Source organism: Chinchilla lanigera, unplaced genomic scaffold (assembly GCF_000276665.1).
Source record: "Chinchilla lanigera isolate Chin_1 unplaced genomic scaffold, ChiLan1.0 scaffold00042, whole genome shotgun sequence".
NCBI lineage: Eukaryota > Metazoa > Chordata > Mammalia > Rodentia > Chinchillidae > Chinchilla > Chinchilla lanigera.
The window spans coordinates 7,050,032-7,070,004 of NW_004955443.1; the positions used below are offsets into that span (position 1 = coordinate 7,050,032).

The following is a 19,973-nucleotide window of genomic DNA, read 5'->3' on the forward strand; positions in this document are numbered from 1 at the left end:
GGCTGTTAGAGGGAGGTCACTATTTCCGTATTAACTGTAGGAACAGGAAATAAAAATATTCTAAGATTCTCCCAATGAGTGGATAAATGAAAACAGCGCTCAGTGCTTCTGTTTCTCCCCTCTCTCTGTGTCTCTCTTTTCCCTTGAAATACCTTTTAATGCAACAGAATCATTAAGTAGCAGAAAAGATAAGGATTCTCCTTTGTCTCTGGCTCTTAGGTACGGAGACATTAGAGAATATTAGGCTACACGTAAAAGAGAAGAAATTATTAGTTTACAAGCTGGTAACCTCTTTTGGTGTTGTGTTTACGTCAAGGTGAATCTTATCCGGGGACAGGCTAACAGCAGGTTTTGTTTTGGAAGACAATTTATTATTAACGATCGGAAGTATAGTTATATGAACGATATGTTGCCCCTCAGAGCTAGGATGTCCAGTCTCTGTGCGTGGCGTTGGTTATGAGGAACTCTCCAAGGCCGTGAAAGGCGGGATGGGACGAGGCGCTCAGCTGCCCGGCTGGCTGTGGGTTTTGGTTTTGTTCAGGGGGCCTGGTATTAGCCACACAGATGCCTCTGCAGGTCTGGGCTCCTCAAACACTTCACCATCCACCAGCGTTTCTATATCTGCTGAAAATACATAATTGGGAGTTGTTAAATACATTCTACAATCTAAATTAGCAATCACTACATTCCGTTGCTGTTTGCCAAAGCATGTAGGCCGGGCAGCATCACTGTCAGTTATAATTTCCAGGGTGTCCGGTTAGATTCATCAAGTGACCCACACATGCCAGAGCAGGTGGGTTCTGTGTGCCACTGCAGGTGCACGCGCGTGCTGCATGAGTGCGTATTTTGTTATTTATTGCATCTAGACCCAGGTTTTTGATTCAAAGACATAAAGATGAAACTACTAACTTCACCAGATAGTGGAGCACAAGGAACATGTCGGGTCCTGAGACTCTGGCTCATCCTGGTTTCTGTTTTGTCCCTTTTTGTTTCATCTGCCCGTTTCCAGTGAAGATTCCACTGCTGTCTAAAATCACAAATAGGTGACCCCTACATACCCCAAGGTCATCCCAGCACATGATATTTCTCCCATCCAGAGGGGCACAAAGGATATTTCTTGGAAGCCCCTGAAACTGTAGTGCTACAGTTTGCTACAGTGAGTGATTCAAGTGCTGGCACTGACTTTGGGAATCCAGAATAACCCCAAGCCCCTGTGAGTACAGCAAGGACATCCAGACAATAACCACAGAAAGGGGCTGGGGAAATAGCTCAGTGGCATAAGCGCCTGCCTGGCAAGCGCAAGGTCGTGAGTTCAATCCCTGGTACCGCAAAAAAACAAAACAAAACAAAACAAAACAAAAAAAAACCCAGAAAACAGGAAGACTCGGGGGTCACCTATAGCTGAGGATGGGCTCAGCATATACGTGGATTACCAAGACCAAGCAGCATATAAATATATATAGAGATACATGAAAAATAAATGCTACATAAAAGCCTTAGTATTTAAGCAGGACACTTGTGTGCTCTGCTGAATCATAGCCGCGTGGGGGAATTCCTTCTCCTCCAGGGTTCATAAGCTAGTGTTTCTGAGCCTGCTCACTCCCTCCTACCCCCTCACCCCATCCTCTGAGGATGCCATCCTGGGGAAAAGATTTTATATCTGTGACTCATCCCATGTATAACGTTGGCAAAAAGCATTTCATACATGGTCTCCATGTCTAAATATCAGTATTTCAGTTATTCCATAATCACAAAGTATGGAGAAGAGTGAATTTTATAAATTATACAACACTATATAAATATTGCTAATTACCATTAACATTGCAAATATAAATATATTTTCCTTCTATTTTTGATAGAGCCAAAGCTAGATTGTTTTTTTTCTTTTGTTTTGTTTGGTTTAATTTTTGCAACAGGATCTCACTCTGTAATTTAGGCTGGTCTTTAAACTCACTATGTAGCCCAGGCTGGCCTCAAATTCATGTCAATCCTCCTGCCTCAGCCTCCCAAGTTCTGGGGTTACAGGCATGCACCACCATGAGATTGTTTTCTCATGGAATATGTTATACTTAAGGTTCATTTCAGTCTTGTCTACAGTCCTTCAAAGTGGGCATGGCAGCACACCTGTAATCCTGGTGCTCAAGAGGCTGAGGCAGGAAGATTTCAACAAGTTCTAAGCCAGCCTGGGCTACATGGTAAGCTGAAGGCCATTCTAAACTACTTAAAACCCCTCACCCCACAAGCTCTTGAAATAGGATGATTCTTCAGGAAAGAGGATTGTGGAGTGAGTTTGTTAAAATCACAGAGTTTGAAGTTGTGGGATTTGTGGTTGCCTGTGCCTGTGATTTGAGACACTGACTAAGGATGCAGGCTGACCACGCCTCTTTCAGAAGCTTCCCCATGGGCTTTGGTCCAACTTGATGGTGTTGTGCCTGAGTCCTGTAGCTCCTACGGCCTGGACAGCACCTGGTACCCCAAGTCTCTTGATGTCCTCTCAGTTCTGATTGTTTCTCACTGAATTATTTCCTCAAGAATATGAGCAGCCAGTCAGTAGAGACCTCACGGTGTCTGGGTCTGCATTTCCCCTGGTCCTCGAATACATCTTGGAGTGCCGTTCAAGAGTGCTCAGTCAGCACCAACTGCAGTGGAAAACATAGCACACATAAGGTCTAGTGTGGTGGGACAGTTCTAATATAATCACTAAAATGCCATTTAATTACTGAAGAATAAAATTCAAGGAACCCTTGGCAAAACCTTGCACTCCCAGAGCTCTTGTTAAACTGCCTCACAAAGGCACATAGCACCCCATTTAAAGGGAGAGGGGCACCCACTTTTCACATTATGAAAATGTAGCTGACATTTCTCTAGGAAGAGGAACACAGAGCTTGGGTTATACATATCATTAGGACTTTGTAATCCATATCTTCTCTACCTGTGCTCCCTGGTTATTCTGAACTTCCTCTTTTAAATATAGTCTGTTACAACTACCTCAGGATATAGGGGGGAAGCTCGGTAATGGCTTAGCTTGTGGGATGCTGCACTTTTCTATGTTAGAAAAGCAGAAAGGAATCGCTTTAAAATTTAAGAAGTTTCTAAGAATTATGGCAGAATGCTGCCAAAGATAGAAGGAAGAGTTTAGGCACAAAATGCAAAGAAATTTGTCTTCAGATTGGAACGAGATTGTATGGCTTTCCTAAGTGATGCTTTCACTTGCTAAGCTTGAAATTGTTTCCTCTGAAACTCCAAACGTGCTGTCTCCAAAGTTCTGAAGTGTTTGGGTTCAGTATGGAAATGGCGGGCACTGGCATGATGTCAGGCACACAAGGTGAAGCATGGGTAGCTAGAGAGAGCGGTGGGTGCCCAGCAGGAAAGGAAGGAGGAGGGAGGCGGGGAAGAAGATGAGGTACTTACTCGGAGTGGTAAAGTGTGATCTCCAACCGCTAAAATGCCTAGGTTCAAATCCACACTCCCCCATGTGCTCGCTGTTTGTCTAAGTCACCTGTAAAATGGCAGTCATCCGAGTACCTCCCTCAGCTTTTGTGTGAGAGCTGCATGTGTTAATGCATGAGAAATACTTAGAACAGTGTTCACCATTGGACAGCGGCTAGACAGAGACTTTGCTGGCTGTTTTCTTATGGATGAAGGTGATGAAAGGAAGCGAAAGTTGGACCAGGAACCCGAGCGATAATTCCACCTCCTTGTGTGTCGCATTGGCTGTCTCACCCATGTGACACAACTGTGTGTGAAGTCTTGGATGCGTCACGACTGCCCACTACATAAAGAAGGCAGAGAACACTTAAGATGAGGGTGTTTTGTGACAAATTTAAGTGTGGATAAATGCAGAAGTGTCCCTTGCTTGTGTAAAGTCTAGGAAGGAGGATCCGGTGGGATGGCAGGTGGAGATACTTGGTCTGATTTATTGGCTCACTCTCTGAGAAGCTGGGGATGGGCTGTGTGGAGGTGTGTGACACAAAGTAACACAAGCTTTTGGGTCGACTCATCCAACATTGTGTCCTGGAACTTTAGACCCTGGGAAAGGTTAGTCCTGTCCACGCCAACCCATCTCTTCTTTCTCTCTCTGAGTCAGTGTGCTCACTGCCATTGCGGGTCTCAGTGCTGTGATTCCAAGGAGCTGTAGGGGAAGAGAATGATCTGGGGGTGAGTGGAGATCAGCCAGTCCTGTCAGTTTAAACCCTCTAAAGTCTTGCTAAGCTGAGAAAGGACTGCAGAACATTCATTCCAAAGCAGCCAGCCTCTCTTGGATTTCCCCATCGTACCACATACCTGGCTTCTTCCCTACTGTATTTAAGATGTCTGCTCTTGGCCTGTGTCCACACTAAACAGCGTGCAGACAGGAAGTGCTTGACATGATTAAAATGAATCTAGATGCATGCTTAGGTGGGTAGCACGTCCCACAAGAAATCAAATGTGTTCCTGTGCTTAACTTTATCACTAATAAATAAGAGTACTCTCCCTTCTACATCAGAGAACTTGAGGGCGTGCCCTGGCCGCCCGGCCCATTCTCCTTCTCTGCTGCTGTTCCTCTTAGCTCTTCCACAATCTAAGAGAGCGCTTTCTCCTACTGATGTGTTCAGCCAACGTCCGTCTCAGCCATGAAACCGGAAGGTTCACAAGAGTGGGATTTCGCTGAGTGTTGCTCTCCATGATGCACCCGAGAAGCATGACTGGCACTTTGAAGAAATGAATGATGTAAATGTTTATTACTATTATTATTAATATTTACAATTTATTCTTCATAGCAGTTGCATTAATTGAGAGGGTATCTTTTTTGCATTGCTGGGTTTCAGACCCAGGGCCTCATCATGCTAGGCAAGTAAGTGCTCTACTGCTGAGCTACACCTCCAGCCCTATAGGGTATCGTTTTAATTTAAAAATAAAGCCCTTAGGTCCTTCCTAAATTCCAGGTCAAATAAGCTCTTCACCCCAGATATGGTGATGCAAGTTATCTAGTAATTCTTTTCTGTTGCTGTTGGTACCATAATGGGACATTTAACAAATTAACCCCCCAAAATGCTATGTTGCTTTTAATCATACAGTTTTGTGCCTAATACTGTACACCTCATGTCTTTTCCAATTAGCTTCATGGCTACCTACTGTGTTTCCCCCAAAATAAGACTTAACCAGAAAATTATCAGCCTTAAAATCTAGAGATTAAAAATGCCAGCCCCAACCAGCCTGTCTTTGACTTACACACTGTTACAAAGTAGCTACTGAGCAAGAGAATAGTGAGGTTTAATTTTCTACAGGACAGTGGCTATCACCATGGTAATGACCAGCAAAGGCTTATTTTCTTGCTAGGTCTTATTTTTGGGGAAATACCTTATTACTACTGGCACTACCAATACAGTCCTATGGCGTCACTGCCCATGCTTGATCCTTTCTCAGATGGAGGGTAGTACTTCAGTGTGTATGTGTGTGTGTGTGTGTGTATGTGTGTGTATGTGAACAGTTTTTTCCTCTTAGCTTCAGGTCTGCATTGATATAGTAAAAAAAGTAATTTCAGCGAAAGTTTTGAAATTCTAAATAGTATCAAATATCCTCTAGAAGAAATGTTACTGGTGTATGCAAAAGCAACTACATAGTCACACGTTCTTTTCAATGGCTCTTTTTTTTTTTTTTTTTCTGTCTTTTTGAGATAGGGTCTCGCTATGCAGTTGAGGCTGCCCTTGAGCTCACTTTGTAGCCCAGGCTGGTCTCGAGCTAGCAACGATCCTCCTGCCTCACCTCCTGCCTCAGCCTCCCGAGTGCTGGGATTACAGGCATGCGCCACCACACCCGCCTCCATTGGCTCTTGGGCTTTATATAAATTAAAGTAAAAAATAATGCTCTCGTGATAGGTTGTCAAGGTGGCCCGAGTGCAGACCACTCACATCTGAAGCTGCCCTCGCAGTCACAGATCTCGTCTTTGCTGCTCGGCTTCCCCTCTCTCTCACACTCGCCTGAGCCTCCTTCTTTCCCTTATCCAAATCTACCTTGGAACTTTGCTGGCCTGAGCTTCTGTTTTGCATCTGTATTTTCTCCCTTTCCTCCAAGGTCTCTGACCTTAGATTTGTAGCTGTGCCCTGATTAAAGCAAAAGTGCTTTGTGACTGACGCGAAGGGCCACTCCTTCAGGGGTGGCTGACTCCGAAGCTCGAGGTAGGCCAGGCCCACGAGGGGCTCGTGTGGCCCAGGGAGCGCAACAGGTCCGCGCACTGCTGCTCAGGTCCCTGTATACACTGCCCACACAGGGCTTGGATGGGGCAGAGCCAGCCTCAGGTGGAAGGGCGGCGCCTACTTCTTCCGGGTGCTTTTCTATAGTGTTTGAATTGTTAAAATAGGGTGTGTGTATTTTAAAAACCAAAGCCAGTGCAGAAAACTGCTTATTTTTTGCCAGGGGTAGACCGTAATTGCAATTGTCGTTTTCATATATTCAGTAAAAAGTTGCCCTATCTTTACCACTCTCTGCCACCCACCCAGCCCTCACCCTACTCTTCACATTTTCATCTTGAGGTGGTTTTTGTTTCCCAAGGTTTTGCATCTTTTGGATGTTTGCTGTGAGAACGTACATGTTTGAGTACACGCACATTCTCACAACAAGCTTCCAGACCAAAACCACTGTGTAATGCTTAAAACACGCCTCACACCCAGAATCAATCCCTTCCTCCCTCCCTTCTTCCCCTCCCCGCTCCTGTCCTTCCCTTTCCTTCTTTGTTTTTTGAAAGGATCTCACTGTGTATTCCAGGCTGTCTCAAACTTGAGATTCTCCTGCCTCAGCCTCCCCAGTGCTACCCTGCCCAGCCAGAATTTTTTCTTATATAATTAATTACTTATAAAAAACAGATTTTCTGAGTCCCATTTGTAGTTGAGAAATTTAAATTTGTCCAAAATTAGTAGTTTTTTAAAGCACAGCATTAGTTACTAAGGATTGTTTTGGTTTTGTTTCAATCAGAATCTACCAGTTTAGTTTTAGATACTCTGTATGAGAGTGATAATATTAGACTTGATAATCTTAGAAGACTGCTTTGGATTTTGACCCTCTATTAAGTCACTAATATTTTATAGTCACTATTGATAGCTCTAGCTTATTTTATCTAGGAGCGATAAAACTTTCTTTTATAAAATATGTGTTGATGAATAGATTAAAAGCATTCTTGTCACTCTGACCTTTTTACTTCCAACCTTGACTACTTCAGATTACTCAGGCTTATAGAACTGAATAAAGTGAACAATGTCCTACTAACCATTACAGGACTGCTGGGGCCGCGACTTTGATTTGTTTTGTTTTGCTATTTTTGGGTCTAGGAATGTAACCTGGGGCCTCACACAAACTAATCACGCTCCCTCGGAGCTACACCTCCAGCTTGAATTTTTGTTTCAGGACGTTCCAGAATTTAGTTTCTCTCCGGACTGTGGAGCTCGTTTCTCTCCTGGTTCACATGGCTTCCAGAACCCCAGCGCTTTCCTCTCCCTTCTCCTCTGATTTTCCAGCTGCCTGAACTGACACACTGAGCCTCAGAGAGTTCGGCGAGGCCCTATCTCTTAGCTGCTGGAAAAGCAGGGTGTTTGCTCTGCCTGACTGCTCCATGTCCTTGCCTCGTTGTTATGTACAGACTGTTTTTATTGCCACGGAGCGCAGCGCACCAGCCTTTCCTTCTCTCTGTGGCCCCTCTCCTCTCCTCCACTCTTCCCAGTAAGTCCATTCCCAGCTCTCAACTGATAAACAACATAAACTGAAGTGAGAGTTCATTTAGCTTCTGTGTGATTTTTTTTTGGGCCGATATGTTTTTCCTATCAGACTTACAAACGTGGTTCGTGGTAATGATTAAGAAAAAAAGTCAAAGACGCAAATCCACACTACTTACCCCAGATATAAAGCAAAGAGAAAGGAAACGGCAGCATTTGCTAAAAGTGTAACCTTTCTAACATTTCTAAGAAATCATAGCACATTCTTGAGTACTTTCTATACACTAACAACTCTTCTAAGCACCTTACACGTTCTTTATTCATTTATTTTTCACGTCGTCTGAGATGAAGTGGGGATGATTGTTTTTCTTACCTGCATCAAGCAGTATCTGGTAATGGGCACCCGTGGGGTTCTGGGAAGGAAAATTTGAAAATCAGTGGTTTCCTTCTAGTCACTATTGGGTTTGAGAGTATTTCAGGTTCCTTTCCTTCTCAGAAATGCTAGAGAATTTGTCTTCTTGGGTCTAACCTCAAATTCGTCTAGTACAGTGGGCTTTCCATTAATTTCAGGCTGCTGTTGAGAGGTGTGTGACGGTTCTGCACCTCCTTTCTTTCTGAACCACCCACTCAAGCACTTCCCGGTGCCCTTAGCAAATGACTCCCAAGGTATTTAAGTAGCCAAAGCTCACTCGCCAATGAGGAGTGTGCGGTGTGTGACAGTCACGCAGTTCCTGGGATCAGGAGCGAAGGTTACTTAAGCAAGGCTGTTGTTACAATTGGCCTGTCGCATCCCGATCTCAAGACTGGAAAGGTAGGGGAAAGTTTATTTGTTTTAATTAAAGAGTGGGGGAGATGGTTGTGTTTGGTTAAAGCAATTTAGATCAGATTGAGCAAACAAATGATCCATTTGTGTTTTTGTAATTGAAGGCAAAAAAAAAAAAGGAAGTTTTTAAGAACTTCAGATCTATATTATTTAGAGCTTTACCAGCTCTAAAAACAAAATTTTTCAGGTATTGATCTGTTTTTAAAGAAACCATTTTCTTTCATGGCTTTTTGCTTTTTACACTTGAAAGATCTAGATCTTCACAAAGGTCTTTTTTTATAGTTTATCACTATTTAGACTATGGGATTATAAACAAGAATTTATCAGTGATAGCCACATTTGTTTTCCAAAGTCATTTCAGAGTCAGTCTTTAGAGAAGAAAGTGTAGTAATTAAAAATAAGGAATTAGTTGATTTAGCGTTATGATAATTAATACGGACATGCTAGCAATAATGGGAGTTCCTAGAGAAAAGTTCTGCTATAAGGAGACTTGTGTCAATCATTTTTCTGAACTAATCATCAATTAAGTTTATGAAATGAAATTATTTAAGAAACTACAAAACTAGTTTCACTTTCATTATATGTAATAATTTAGTTATATTTTACATTATATTCAGATATTATTGAAGTGCCTAGAGGAATTGAATATCTTTATTTACCCATTCTACCTAGAAATGAAATAATTTCAGTAGCATTCAAAGTGCAAACTAATTGCTGGGTGTGGTGGCCCATGTTTGTAATCCTAGCACTATGGAGGCTGAGGCAGGAGGATCACTGTGAGTTTGAGGCCAGCCTGGGCTACAAAATGAGTTCAAGGCCAGCTCGAACTGCATATTGAAACCCTGTCTCAAAAGAAAAAAGCAAAGGAGAAATTAATCATCAAAATAAAACTCATTTCCCCATAATGAACTCTCTTCTTTTATAATAAAAAAAACTTCATTATGCGGAACCAATGGTACAACAGAACATGTACACAAAAATTCATATGATTGTACTTATTTATTAGCATACAGTATTAACTTATTTATCTATTAGCATAATATATTGTTAGTGTCAAAAAGTAAGGTTGGGTTTCAAGAAAAGTATAACTGGTTTCCCATGACTGCTTTTTTCCAAAGAGTCCTTAATGTGGGCTTATACTTTATAGTACAGATTAGATAGTACGTTTATCTAAAAGCATCCCAAATGAGAGATGGTACCATTTATTTTTGAAAAGCTAATTTTTAAAATATTTAGTTTTCAATTAATATAAAGAGAATTTTTTGAGTGCACATATCACTAGGTACTAAATGTCCAATAATTTCAATTACATTATCTCAGAGTTTCTTTTCTTAGTCTGATATGTGCATTTAAAAAGATTTGCACCCTGAAATTTCCTAGTTTTATTAGATTTGTTAAAAATGCCATTTTGCTCAAAGTCTTCCCTCGAGGTCGCCATCATTGCTGCCTTGGTCTCCTCGACTCTTTGGAGGAGGTGGGTTTGGGGTTGGCCAACAGTCCCAGGCTTGGAGACCATCTTCTCCAGTACAAGGAAAGGCTATTTCTCAACTCAGAGCTGAGGTTCAAAGGTTTAGACTCCCTCACTTCACAGATCAGAGGTCAGGCATGAATTGCTGCAATTTGTGGTTCAATTCTGCCGATATGACAGAATTTCACAGCTATGATGATTGTTCTTTTCCCCTTCTGCACTCAGACCAGACTGTGCAGTTAGCAGTGTAATTTGTACAAGTCAGCCCTGGGCACCCAAGTTTAATGAGTAACTAGCTGGTGCCTTAGTTTCGCCCGTACAAGGTGCATATTATAAAAAGGGTCAAATGTCAATACACAGAAACCCTGGGGTGTTGGGGAGCGATAATCTCACAGCCACCATCTATGAATCATACTTAAAAATTCAGCAGTTTTTGTTTATTTTTAAAAATCATACCTCTATGGTGAATTTGCATACGTTCATTTTCTTGACTACTGAAAAAGGTAGATAATTTTGTTAAATGTTAGGAAGAAAGAACTGTCTTATCAGGTCTTACTGACCAAGTAGTACAAAGTAAAATTTCAGGCTTTGTGTAATTCATGAGGTCTTTCATTTCTCAAAAACATGTCAGCATTTTCAGAATCCAGGGAAAAAATTGGAATTCTGGGTATTTTAAAGCCTGTAAGTGTAAGGATCTGACATTCTCTACTGTTTACCTCAAAAGTTAAACTTCTATCTTTAGTTTAGATTTGAAAAATATCTCTGTTTAAAATGGACTATTTGTGGCTCTTAAAAAAATTATGAGGTGGTGGATCTTGACATTCTATGAGTTTTCCATTTAATTCTGACTCCTTGAGGTAGCCCTGAACTATAGTGATATACATATAGGGTCATTTGTACATTGGTCAGCTGTCCATTACTGTAACACTTACTTGAGATAATCAACTTATACAGAAAAAAGGTTTACTTTAGTGCACAGTTTGGGAGGTGGCACATCATGGCAGGAGGTACATAGTGGAGCAAGGCTGCCCACCTTGTGGCTAGGAAGCTAAAAAGGAAATGGAGAGGTCAAGGTCCCCCTGTCCACTTCAACAGCCTGTCCTGAGTAACCCCAGACCTCCTGCAACGCCCTGCCCTGAGATTCCTCCACCTCCATTAGCATCGTGGGCTGGGGACCAAGGCTTTAATACATGGGCCTTTGGGAACATTTAAGATCCAAACCATGGCAACTTGTAAATTTTTTTTATAGCACAAATTTGAATTTTTCACTCTTCCAAGCTCAAAGCAATTGGGTTCTTTGACAGAGAACACAGATGTTCTCAGACCTGAGTTTGAACCCTAGCTTCATTGCGTTCAGCTAAGAGACCTCAGCGATCCAGCAGCCTCACTGTGCCTCAGTCCTGTCAGCTCTGTACTGAACAGAACTGCAGAATCTGCTTCACAGGGATGTAGCAACAAGGAAGTGACGTGCTGCTGTGTGTGGGCCACTTAGCTCAGGGCCTGTGTAATGAAGTAAGATTACTAGCATTTCGCTTGTGACTCTGCCCAGCCTACCACATTATCATTTCACCTTGGTTTGGACTTGGCCTTTCTCTGCTCTGTTCCTCTCTTTAGGGACACAGTGCATAGCTGGAGAAGGTTGCTGGGGAGCACTCTGGATGCATCCCCTTTGAATGTCATGGGGAAGCATGCTTCCAAAATCTTCAGCTTCAAGTCTAGCACTCTTCTTAGATGCTATCATTTTTTCCATAGCTGATTTGCTGTCAATGGCAAAAGCTGTAAAAGGAGATAAATCCAAATCATATGGCTTCCTTTGAGAATTCTTTTCATGCTGCCAAGCAGCAGAAAACATTTGAGCTTTTTAAAAAATCCATAAATGTATCATACATATGAACTAAATTCTATCTCCGATGATATATACTACAGATACGAGAATTCACACTTTCTAGAAATGCCAGAAATAGAAATAGCAAAGTGATTTTATTTTTTCATTCCATATCTTTATCCTATGAAACCTAACTTTTTTTTTCTTTTTTTCAAAATAGCCTTTGAATAAAAACACGGTTTTAACTACCAATAGCAGTATAAAAATATGTGCTTGGCATTAAATAAGCAATAACAACACTTCACATGAGTTAAACAGTGAAACACTCACAGTGGACTAGGATTGTGTGAGCCCTTCACATCAGCTGTGACACAGATCTTGGTTCTAGCCTAGTAGAGTTTAAAACCGGCAGGTGAGCAGACCACTGTTAGACCAATGACTGTAAGGCTGCCGAATGGAAAACTGCCCAAAATTCCACCATGATTGACCTCAGTGTAGCGATTTCACACGTCAACCCAGGGCCGTGAGGAGTGCTGAGAGGGATACAGGGATACAGGACACATCCAGAGGGCTCCAGGCCTGGCTTTCTAGAAGAGTACCAGCTAGCAAGGCAGGGGCATGGGAAGGGTGTGAAGCACTGGACAACCTGTGTGCGGGGGACAGTGACACAAAATTGAAAGTCTTTGGGCCTGATTTTTTTCTAAAGACAGTGGGAGAAGTGTGTAAAGGATGGAGGGTGTTATGACAAAATTGTATGATCTTTGAAGGTCTTGTTGCCTGCAGTGAGAGCTAGACTGGCTACAGTGAGCGGGCATGGCTAGGACAGTGCCAGTGTGCAATGCGACTGCGATATCGCACTTAATTCCTGCAATGAGGCTCATGTGAGGTATTAATAACTTCAAATTGATCGTACGTTTTAAAGGAAGAACATTTAACTTACCATTATAGAGACAGAAAAAAACTCAACATTCTACCCAAATAATGTGTCCAGATTGGTGCTTTATACATAGCTCTCTGAATTATCTCCACTTTGTTTTTTTTTTGGTACTGGGAATTGAACTCATGGCATTGTGCTTGCCCTGCAAGAGCTGTGCCACGGAGCTATATCTCCAGCGCTTGAATTATCTCCACTTTATAGAGGCTCTGGAAAGCTGAATAAACCTGTCCAGGTTCACTGGGCTAGTAAATGATTGATGTAGGTGTCTAAATTTTGTTCTATTTTCTCAATATTGTACAACTAATTTTAAGACACATTTTGTAATTTGCATGTTCAGTGCAAATACGTCAGAGGATTTTTTTTTTTCATAGCTCTTGTCAAACTGTAATGTGGGTTGTTAGGTGTTACCTGGAATGTCACTGTTAAGGGATGATCTTGTTACAGAGCTGGGTAAGAACCAGGTGCATTGAGAAGTAAATAGTTTCACTGCTATCGCTATGTAGTCTGTAAACATAGAATGTAGGCTGCATCTGTATTTCCTCCTAAATGGTGTGTGTAGAATGAAGTTTTGTGTGTTCTAAAGGAAAAACAGTACATCAGTTGGTCATTTTCTTATCTCTCTTCCCCATTTCTTCAAAAATAGGGCAAAGGCTTACATTTCTTGCTTTGTGGAGAACATGATTATTGGAGTAATGGTGGTTCATTTTCTGGAGAAAATGATTCCCCAGTTTTTCATGCACGCATGAAACTTCTATTGAAATAGGTAACACATTTCTTTCTTGTTAAAAAAACTTTTAGGATTTACCTCAGACGGGACTCCAAAAACTGAACAGAGAAATCCCAAGTGCACTGTCTGAATTTGCCTGCACACTCCTGTTCTGAGTCTGAGAAAGAACCAGACCCATCACACTGGTGGTTTTGGTGAGTACACCTCCTGGAGTCCTTCTCTTTTCCACTTAAGCAAGAACAGAAATTTCCTTTCCCATTAACCAGGGTGTTTGCTTTTGGTCAGTATATACCTGGTGCATGTTTATGTGGCAACATTTGTGTTAGTTATACATTGTGATGAGCCGCTTTCACCCCACAATCTTATGTCTTCATACACATCATCTCTTTGAGGCTGTGAGGGAGGCAACTACTGTTGTATGCCTGTGAGCTCCCATAAGCAAGAGGACAAGGAATGATCTGGTTTCCTGAGGCCTGCCTCTTTATTTATTTATTTATTTATTTTTTGGTTTTTCTCCGGTACCGGGAACCGAACTCACGGCCTTGCACATGCCAGGCAGGCGCTTTTGCCGCTGAGCTAAATCCCCAGCCCCCTGAGGCCTGCCTCTTAATTCCCTCAAGAGGTCAGCCATATTTTAATGTGGAGATAAAAAGGAAGAGTTCTCTGTGCAAACTGGACTAGGACTCAGTGTCCTGGTACCTTGTGATTTTGAGCAGTCGTCAGACCCTCTCTAAACCGGTCTCCTTGCCTGCCACAGAAAGTAAAAACAACTGTCATGTCAGACTGCCCAATTCATGAATTACAGCAGATAGAAAAACCCTGTGACTGCCACATACTTGTCTGTAAGTAGGAGGCATTGTGATCCTGTGGGTGATAATCCTGGGTGTGCCCGGGCAAGGGAGGACAAGACAGACCCTAGTTCTATCACTCTAGCTCTGGGTTTTAGGACACCAGCCTGCCCCAGCCCCAGCCTCCGCCCTCAGCCAGCTGGGAAAGGTGGAGGCCACAGACCTCTGTTGGGGAGGGGCTGCATGATACGTCAGGCCTTGTAATTGCCTCAAACAAACAAATCCTCCTTTTTATACCCTCCATGCTGGGTTTTAGATTTAGCCCATTGAATTCAGGGACTCAGAGACCTAGCTTTTTCTTTTTTACTGTAAATTTTCTTTTTCTTATAAAAAAAGAAAAAATTGAAGAGAAACTGTAAAGTATAGAAAAAAAAATCTAGGCATAATCTCAGAATCCAAAGATAAGTACAGTTAATGTGATATTTATTCCTATTTTTTTGGTTGGTTGGTTGGGTTAATTTTCCCATATATCTTTAAATACTAGTTGGCAGATTAATATGGCAAAGAACATTAAGTAGATATTATAAGACTATGGCTATGCCATAATTTGTAAGAAATTTCCATACTGTTGAATATTTATTACATATAAATATATACTATTGTGTTCATTGCATTATACTATAAATACCACTGTAGTGTGCAAATTCAGGTGTAAATCTTTGCCTCTGTGATTATGAATTTCTGTAAATGGCATCATCAGGCTAATGAGAATGAACTATGTAGTGAACACTGTCAGGCTGTAATGTTGTCAGGCTGTGTTCCAGATACACAACCGAGCGTTACAGTATTCACTCTCCGATCTGTCTCTACCCACCATGTATGACAATGTTCGTTTCACTGTGCACATGTGAAAACCTAATATTGCCAGTTTAACATTTAACATCATAAATGTTTCTATAGAAAGTTCAAAAATAAGAGCCTCTCCCCTTCCTTTACCTCCCCGACCCCTGACCAAAATCAGGCACTAAGTAGAAGGCACAGCTCCCAGCCTTCCCTGCAGCTCCTCCTCAGTCTTTTGGACCTACTTCAGGGAGAAGCGGGTGTGGGCCCACATTCATTCTCTTGGGAGTTGTTGTTACCACAGCTGTTCATTTCTATCCCCTTCCTATCAAGAGAACAAAGGAAGATGTTTTCAGCTGGTAGAACAGCAAACACCTGTGATCCTAGCGCTTTGGAGGCTGAAGCAGGAAAATCATGAGTCAAGGCCAACCTATTTTTTTTTTTTTGTCTTTTTTTGGAAACAAGGTCTTGCTATGTAGTTCAGGCTGGCCTTGAGCTCAATTTGTAGCCCAGGTTGGTCTCGAACTCCCAACAATCCTCTTGCCTCAGCCTCCTGAGTGCTGGGATTACAGGCATTCCTGGCCAAGGCCAACCTAGACTACACCGTGAGATCTTACCTCAAAAAAAAAAAAAAAGTCTTTTCATTGTTTATGAAAAGACTCAGAAATGCATAGCTTTGGACAGGTCAGTTAACTTCTCTAGCTCTGCTTCTTGAAACGGAGAGGCCTAGCTGGAACCCTGTCCGAACGTGCTTTTCAGTAATATGTGTATCACACACACACAACAGTAAAGGTTGTAGATTTCTACATTTAACTGAACTGTATCATATATTGTGAAGCTGCTTGCCTGCAATAAATACTAGGAAATTTTTTTCAATTTAATAATTTTTCATTCCTTTGAGGTGTGTGTGCGCACACGCATACACGCACACACACACACACACATGCACTGGGGGATTACACACACTAGGCAGGCACTCTGCCACGGAGCTACATTCCCAGCCCTAACTTAATTATATTTTAAATATAAAAGTAAAGTGATGGGCAATCCTTGAAGACATCCTGTAGGATTTCTTTCAGCACTAGCCTTCTGCAGTTCATACGCAGTGGATAAAATACCAAATGGTGAGATCCCCAAAGAAAGCCAAAGCCACAGACAGACTGGGAGACTCGTGAAGAGACTCTTACAGCAGGAGACCCTTTGTGTTTCAAATGTATTTATTCGAGTGGTATAGTCTAAAGATTATTTCTGTCTCATCTCCCCCCACCCTGCACCCTGTACCCTTGCCTCCCACCCCTAAATGCACACATGGACACACATGCGCTCACACTCATGCACACACGCATACATACTGAAAGGCCAACCTGCACTGATCAGGAATTGTTATCAGGCTCTCAAACTTTGGGACACAACAAACATACTTAAGGAGTAAGTGTTTAAGTTCATGAGTGTTGGGGCTAGGGATTTAGCTCAGTGGCACAGCGCCTGCCTGGCAAGCGCAAGGTCATGAGTTTGATTCCCGGTACCAGGAAAAAGAAAAAAATAGAGTTCTTGACTGTTTAGGTATCCTTCCCCATTACCACTGACACCTACTGGGAGTGTTAAAGCTCTGTAACTGAGCTACTGAACAGTTTCATGGAATCTGGGCCAGATGTTGATAAGAGTGTCCCCTGACTTTGACAAAGCTTGTCCCTTGCATATTAACACATAGCAGGTATTCCTTACATATTTGTTGGATTTCTTGCTGTGCAGACGTTGCCAGTTTTCAGTACTGATCTTTTTTTAACTTTTATTGCATATCTTGGAACAATGTAAAACATAAAATTGTGAAGACCTAAGACTAGCCCTCATCTAAACCTTAGAACACTGAAGGCACTTTTTTCCTCCATTTCACACTGCTTTTAAAAAGTCTCAGTTGCTAACATAGTCTTCATTTGTCTTTCTTTTCCATTTGAATTGCAAACCTAAAGATAAAAGCTATAAGGCTGGAAGGTCATTTGTCTAATTGTGTTCCCATTTTCCATTGAAAACTTTGTACTCCCTCCCTTTTGTTCCATATATGAAACCTGCTGACTTTCCCTGCATTCACGCGGGTGAGGGTAGAGTATACAGAGCATAGAGTTTATCTTTTAACCATTTTTAGGTGCTTAATTCATGGACATTAAGTTGTACTGTTGTGCAACCATCACCACCATCCATGTCCAGAACTTTTTCACTTTCCCAAACTGGAACTCTGTATTCATTAATCAGTCACTATTTGTTGCTGCCTCCATTCCCCTGGCTTCTGTCCACCACCATTTGGATTCTGCATGTGAATCTGACTACCCTGGACACCTTACGCAAATGGGATCATACACTTGTCCTTTTGTAATGGTCTTATTTCTCTCAGCAAAAGTTCCTCCAGCATTTGTTGCTTGTTCGTTTCTTTTCAAGACTGAATAACATTCCACTGTGTCTATATAGAGCATATTTTGTGAGTCCATTTATTCATCAGAGGACATTTGGGTTGTTTGCAGTTTTTGACTGTTATGAATAATACTGCCCTGAACATTGGTGTACAAATATTTGTTTGAGTTATGTTGATGTGAACCCAGTAGTGGAGTTGCTGGAGTTATGTGTTATTTCTGTGTGGCCTTTTTGAGGGGAGGAGGTGTTTGTTTTAGCTCCACCATATTATTTTCCACAGTGGCTGTACCATTTTACATTCCCACCAGCAGGGCACAAGGGGTTCAGTTCCTCCATGTACCCGTCAGTACTTGCTGGTTTTCCCTTGTTCGGCTGAATTGATGGTTTGGTTTTGTTTCATTTGGTTTTTGATAACTGTATGAATGAGTGCGAAGTGGTCTGTCACTGTGGCTTTGGTTTGCTTATGTTGAACATCTTTCATGCACTTACTGGCTTCTGTATGTCTTCCTTGAAGAAATATCTATTCAAGTTCTTTGCCCAGTTTTTAATTTGGTTGTTTTGTTTGGTTTGTTCTGTCATTGAATTGTAGGAGTTCTTTATGTGTTCTGAATAGGAATCCTTCATTAGATAATCACTTGAAAGTATTTTTCCCTGTCCTTTGATGCACAAAATATTTAAATTTTAAGAAAGTTTAATTCAATTTTTTCTTTTGTTGCCTGTGCTTTTGATAGTTCCAGTTGTTAGGAGGCTGAGGCAGGAGGGTTGAAAGTTTAGCCCAACCTGAGTAACTTAATGACTTAATAAGACCTTGTCTCAAAAAATAAAAATAAAAAAAATTAAGTGGTGGTATAGTTCTGTCAAAGGCCCTGAATTCAATACACAGTATGAGAGAGAGAGAGAGAGAGAGAGAGACAGAGAGAGAGAGAGAGGAAGAAAGGAAGGGAGAAAATTAATCACTGCCAAATCCAATGTCATGAAACTTTTCAAGAATGTTTTAGTTTTAGCTCTTACCCTTAGGTCTTTTATCCATGTTGAGTTAATTTTTGATCGCTTCTTGGCCTTTTGGCTAAGATCAAGTGTTGAGTTAATTTTTGAATATAGGGTAAGATTAAGGGCAAGATTCTTTTTAAAGATGCACTTTTCAACCCCACAAGCCTCAGTGAAGGCATATGTCAAGCAGTTAAGCACCTGACATGAGCGCTCATACTCGACATTCGTAAGAACTATTTTTCCTCTTGGTGTAGGCGGGGGTGGTTTCCCAGCAGACAGGTGATGGAAAGCTAAAGCGGTTGGGGAGCTAATGTCTGAGGTAGCAGTGAGGCTGTGGTTGGGTCCAGCCAGTGTCTGGATGTAAATGTGCTTTATGAAATCCCTCACAGAGGACCCTAGAGGTGGACAGTGGAAGAAAAGCACGCAGGCCTTTGTGTGTGCATGTGTGTGTGCACGCGTGTGCGCCTATTATGTAGGCATGAGCACTGGGAAGTGCGAGAGAGGACACCCTGCATGTGGTCGTGAACTGAGGGCTACACTAGAGAAAAACACCTTTTGTACAAAAGTAAACTCTTCATTCTGTTTCAGAGAAATAAAACGAGCTTAGCAATGATTATGTGGGCAAACCATGTTTCCAAAACACTTGTCCCAGTTCTGTTTTCTGGTGGACAGAATCACGGTGTGCTTCCAGTAGGAAATGTGCTGGTCTGTGTAGCCTTCCCTTGCAGAACTATGGAAGAAGAAGAAACCCCAGATGTGCACACGGCCGAGGACCAAAGGTCTGCCCTGCACCGCTGCTCTCTGATAGGCCAGCGCCGGGCTAGTGTTGTCGGATTCTCCCCATAAACAAGATTCGCGATTAGACTTTCAACATTAGAACACTTGGCATTGGTGTTTAGGTGTCCAAACTCCAAATAAATTAGTGCTAAATCCATCTCGAGGACCCATGAGAAATGAACTGACCTGACCTACCCCTCTCTTTGTTTTTGTGGGGCCTGGTTTATGAGGGGAAAACTGCATTGGCCCCTGCAGGTTCTCATTTTCACTTTGCCTTAAAAGGGAATTTAGAGAAAGAGGAAGTAACTTAAAGCAATTCATGTTTTTTTGTTGTGGGATGGGAGAAGATAGGCCATGCTTTCTAAAAGTAATGTGCAAGACTTGTATATACTGTATTTGCTTGAAGCATTAACATCAGTTCACATTTTATTAACTCAACAAATATCCAACATTGCCCCCATGAGACTGTGAATAAATGATTAGCTCAGGTCAGGAGCCTTTTACTGGTTTTTCAATTGAAATATTAACTCTGGTTGCACACGGTGAAAGAACAGAGCGCAGGAGACAGGAGCCGTGATTTCGCTCCAACAATAATCCCAGGAGCTTAGTCTACCTGGGCAGTCTGAAGTCTCCTGACAGTTCAGTGCTCTAGGTTCAGTCAAATTCTGACATGAATTTTCCGTTCACTTCCTCTCTTAATTTAAGAG

General features: G+C 41.9%; 1 protein-coding gene across 4 annotated transcripts in view; it reads left to right on the top strand.

Annotated features, from left to right (window-relative positions):
* Rbm47 (RNA binding motif protein 47) overlaps positions 1–19,973 on the top strand; it is a 159,608-nt gene that overhangs the window by 109,509 nt on the left and 30,126 nt on the right. For 3 of the 4 annotated variants that reach the window (XM_005391951.2, XM_005391954.2, XM_005391952.2), the window contains one exon: positions 13,537–13,659. The gene's annotated coding sequence lies outside the window, so the exon portion shown is untranslated. Of the gene's footprint in view, positions 1–8,412; positions 8,497–13,536; positions 13,660–19,973 lie in introns of those variants that run through there. The other variant, XM_005391953.2, reaches the window with a different exon arrangement.